Consider the following 5,211-nt stretch of genomic DNA (forward strand, 5'->3'; position numbering starts at 1 on the left):
CAAAAGCGTCTGGGTTTGGCCCAGGGTTTCCCTCTTGACTACCCCTGCGTTTGGGAATAGATAAGTTATGCCTGTGTCATTTACAACAAGCAGAAGGGAGTTTTGGGGGGAGGAAGAGATTCCTTGTCTCTCCAACAACCTGCCACCCTAAGTTTTACCTCTTACAGTTTATAGCCTAATGTGTGGATCATCACCTCATACCCCTGGCAATGCTATTTCTTCCACATGGCTGAGAGGGCTGAAGGTAAATAAAACTGCTTAAAATCCAGTGAGGATTATCCATTAGCACGTGGTAAGAGGAAAGCTTGATTTTCCCCACTTTCTGTAGAAATAAAGACATGAGCTCCCGCCAAAGATACCAAAGTAAAACAAACAGTTTTTCAGGCACTCATAGGGATGAATATTAGTAGTTGGCAGTATCATTAGCGGATAGTGTAGTTGGTGGGAAAAGCTTCGTTTTGTGGTCCTCTGCGTTGTTTCCTTTTACAAACCAAATTCACTCCAACATCTAAAGTAAATAAACTAACAGTTTGAGAACAATAAGGTTATCCTAGGCCAAGGTGAGGAAATAAGGGCTGTGTGCAGCTGCTTGTTGCTTCTGCACAAAGCAGCCTGCGCAGGGTTTTTCAAAAGTGTCTAGTGATTTTTGGATGCCCCGTTTGAAAGACTCAGAACAGACCCAATGTTTCAGAAAGAGCTGAGCACCTGCCTTCTGAAAATTAGGCTTCTTTAAGGGGTCTGAAGTTGGATACCCTAAATCACTTTTGAAAATCTTGGCTACAGTCTTTCCAGGTCTGATTTTTCAAACCAGCTTCCCAATTGGGAGTTTGCACATAATTTTGTGGGCAGTCAGCTTTCAAAATCTGTCACTCTGTGACATTACATTTTAATCAGTCACTGATGGATCAAAATACACAAGCAACCACTACACTCAGGGTAGTTTTCTAGAGCTATATAGCTTATGGTCAAGAATTATAAAATAAATAATACCTAGCCCTCATATAGTGCTTTGCTGACAATCATCTCTTACATCATCCCTATAAATAGTAGAATCACAATTTTACAAAGAGGAAAATTGAGGCAAAAGAAGTGAAGTGGCTTGACCTAAACAACTGAAGGAATCACTATCAAAGAGAGAATTAGCACTCTGGATTAGCTGACTCCTTTTCATGGACTCAGGATAATTAGACCACACAGAAGGTCGAGGTCTCAGAAAGCTTGACTGAGAGGTCATTTTAAAAATACTTATATCACAGTGATGGTCACAATAGAAAGCCCTGAAGTAGACGGAATTCAGAGTACTGTACACTCCATTAAAGGGACATTGCCAAAGTTATTAGACCAAGAATTAACCTACCAAGACAGACATCTTCATAAATGTTTTAATAAATCTGCAACTATTCTCTTCTAAAGGTCTGTCTAGTAGTGGGATTGTTAAAGATTCTTTGCTCTGTTAATTCTGCATTGTGCACATGCAGATATTTTATTCTTTAAGTCCTTGCTGATGCCTGGTCACAACACTGACTGGTTGGCCAGTTCACAGCATTTAGTTAATCCTTGATGTCCTTCATGGATGAGGATTAGGATTTCTCCTTTCATTTTGTTTGGAATTATGATGCAATTGCCTGTAATCATGAGTCCATTTGACTCAGTTGTCCACGCACTGCAGAGTAGTCTCTTGTCTCCTCCTTAGTGTCCTTTTGATACGTTGGCCAGCTGCCTTCCTGAAGTTTCATGTCTGTCAAGGTTGTTTTTGTTGCTGGTGTAGTCTCTCATATTTAGCAATTGGGTTAAATGACATTAAACGTAGCAATAGACTTTGGCATCTCGGTGCTTGATCCAGGTCTCTTCTGTTGATGAGGGTTACAAGCAATTTCTGATCTGTTAGTGTAAATGAAGCCAGTCCACACAAAGATCTGAAAAAGTTCTCACATGCCCATAAGCTTGCCTGGCACTCCTTTTCAATCTGTGAATATCATTTTTCTGCTTCTATGGATGTGCTAGAGCAAAATGCGACTGGCTTCCACTGAGAGCCATGTAGTTGCAATAATACCCAACCTAGGCCATAGCGGCTTTATCCTGTCCTGACCATTGTAGGTTTGTTCTTAATTTGGCCCCCAGAGCCAAGATGTGTTGGGCTTTAACAGTTCATTCAGTGTAGAAAGGTCTTGTAGGAGCCAACCAAGGTAATTTACCATCCCCAGTATATGTCTTGGTTCTGGTACATTAGTTGGTGCATTCAGTTCTCTAATTGCTTTTACTTTCTTGCAGTTAAAGATGGAATCAATCCTATTTGCTGTCTGTCCCAAAAATTCAATTTGGGGTAGACAGAAAATGCATTTTTCCTTGTTTACCTTCAGTCCAGACTGACTGACTAGGCTTAGGAATTTTGTCCATGAAAACTACAGCTTCATTTATGTTCATCAACAGTTCTGCCATCTTTCTTTGGAAAATTTCAGGTGCCCTGGTAATCCCAGAAAGTAATATTCAAAAGCAAAATCTCCCAAAGGATGTGATAAATGTAGTTAATTTAGCACTTTCTTTGGATAAAGGAATTTGCCAGAATTTGCTCAAGGCATCCAACTTGGAGAATAATATAGCTCCTTTCACTTTGGGGAGGAAGTCATCCAGTGTTGGGAGGATATATTTTTCTCTCACAACTGCTTCATTAAGTCTTTTAAGAGCCACACATTTTTATTTTTCCATTTTTCTTTATAGCTGGTATCATTGGCACATACCATGCTGTTGGCTCAGAGATTTTCTTGATTATGCCAATCCACTCCATCCTTTTTAACTTAGTTTCCACTATATAAAGTAACGGGCTAGGAACCCTGTGAGTTGTGTCTACAGTAAATGGTTCAGCATTGTCTCTTAAGGTTATTTGTACTGAATCTCCTTTCAAAAATTCAATATCACCTTCTGTTTGCAACTGTTGTTACTTTTTTCCTTCTGTTTCTGTTCTTAGTTTACTCCTGACACCATGTCATGTACTTCTGTACCAGATATGGACTGGTCACAGAGCTTGCTTATACACTCCAGCTGTGTTCATCATAAGATTCTTTAATTCTTTGCCAGGTATGGCGGAGATTCCTTTAAATAAGGAGTTTTACAGTGTCACCTAGTGGTCAAACAGTGTAGTACAGTTTAGCATTCAGTTCTCTTCAATGCTGCTCATATCTACCATACAGGGTTTTAATGAATAAAATTTTACCTTTTATAGCAATTTTCATCTCAAAACACTACAAAACTGCATACCTACAGCACACTGTAATGCAGCCACCTCTAGACTGAACAGCAGCAGCTAGGAGAATAACTTGCAGTGTGGGAAGGGAAATTTTGGCCATGTACACTGGGGCAAACTCGCCTGTTATAAGAAATGTAGTGGACTCTTTAATATCCAAGCATAGCAAAGAGGTCTTTGATTTAAAGTTTACTATAAAAGACCTACATGTAATGACCTGGATGGAACTCATTTGATCTCTCTTGGAAAGATGAAGGGCCAAGGTGATACTGTTGGAATTTAACTTTATCATTCCAAGGAATCTACGTATTTCAGACTGGTCCTCATGTAACAAACTGTGACCACATACACCAAGATACCACCATCCTAACCAAGGATAGAACATGGGACCTTTAGCACCAAAAGCAGGGATTTGGTGCTTGAGCAATAGAATTCCTTTACCTGTGAGTCAGTAGTAAGACTGTTATAGCCAGCAACTAGATGGAGACTTAACTGCATGCATTTAGCAAGTCTTTTACATACAAGTTATTCCTGAAAGTTTTTCTGATACTTTACCAAATTCAGTTAGTGTGGACTGTGAACTAACACTGCCTCTTCACTGTTCTTGCTGCTGTAAGTTACCAGGAACTCTGTTAGCTGATTGATTCACTCAGGGTTTCTTTGTAATTTTTGTTACTTCTAAATAAAAGAGGTAATTTGCCTCTTATGTGAGGCTGCCACCCATCATAATTTTTGTGAAATAATTTCAATTTTATGTAGGCCTTTAATGGCAGGACCATTAAGCTAACTGTCACAAAACAATCCAGTCCAGTACAACTGCTATTAGACATTCATTTACCAACATTGTCTTGCAGAACAAACTACTTAAAGTGACAAGTTGACTGCTGAGGCAGAGAGCAATTAGCATCAGTTTTGTTAAAACAGTAATTAATGAGCAGGTAGGATAGCTCAACATATTGGGCAATAATTAAATGACCAGACTAGTAAATTGAAATTCTGCTGTTATATCAGCAATACTGTATGTGGGACTGTCATTGAACTCAGGGTTTCTAGTGACATTCTGAGCTATATTCCCAAAACAGCTGTACTGGCAGTGAAGACAGTTCAGAACCCAAGCTAAGTCCATTGCTCGGTAGTAGACAGCTGTGGAGAAAGGCATACTGTCCCCCGCCCCCCGGAAAGTGGGAGTGTCTCATGTCACTCTCCAAATGCATTTAGGCTCACTTGAGGAGGGACACTTCCAGCCTTCTTGACCAGGGGGATGGTTGCTATGATGCAAGGCCCAGTGAAGGGCAAAATGGGACAGATCCTCAGGGCTGCAACAGAGAATAAAAAGGGAAGAAACCCTGATTCATTTGTTTATGACACCAGATCACAGAGGTGAAAACAACACCCTTGTTTTATGTAGCATTTAAGGGGTAGATTCTCAGCTAGTGTGACTTGCTATAGTTCCACTGAGGTTCAGATGAGGATCTACCCCATAATCTGTATTCTTATAATTATGCTTTGTATTTCAATGCAGTTTATCTAAGGATCTCAGCTTTGAAAGCTAGCAAGACTGTCCTGGCAGATAAGCACTACTCTATCCTGGTTATAGAGGGGCAAACAAAGGCCTACAGGGTGGGAGCCACAGAGATACTTTGTCATCTAACTCTCAGGTTTAGGCATCTAAGTCCCAGTGTTGACTTCACTGTAATCCACAAAATTCTCACTGAACCCTGTAGGCACCTACATTCACTTGGCCCCTAAGCTTCTGCTTCTGCCTATGCACACTGCTGCTTCACTCTAGCCATCTAGGTGCCTGCTTACCATCTAAACCCCAGAGCAATACATAAAGCAGGGAAAGACAGGTGTTCGGTCACCCAAGTCACATACAGGGCCCAATTTGATAGGCAGCATCTGAGCGTGCCTACTGGATAGGGTCCCATTCAAAATCTGCCAGAGGTCAAGGTGCCCACCTTATAACTTTT

This window comes from Chrysemys picta, chromosome 15 (assembly GCF_011386835.1).
Source record: "Chrysemys picta bellii isolate R12L10 chromosome 15, ASM1138683v2, whole genome shotgun sequence".
NCBI classification, from domain to species: Eukaryota; Metazoa; Chordata; order Testudines; family Emydidae; genus Chrysemys; species Chrysemys picta.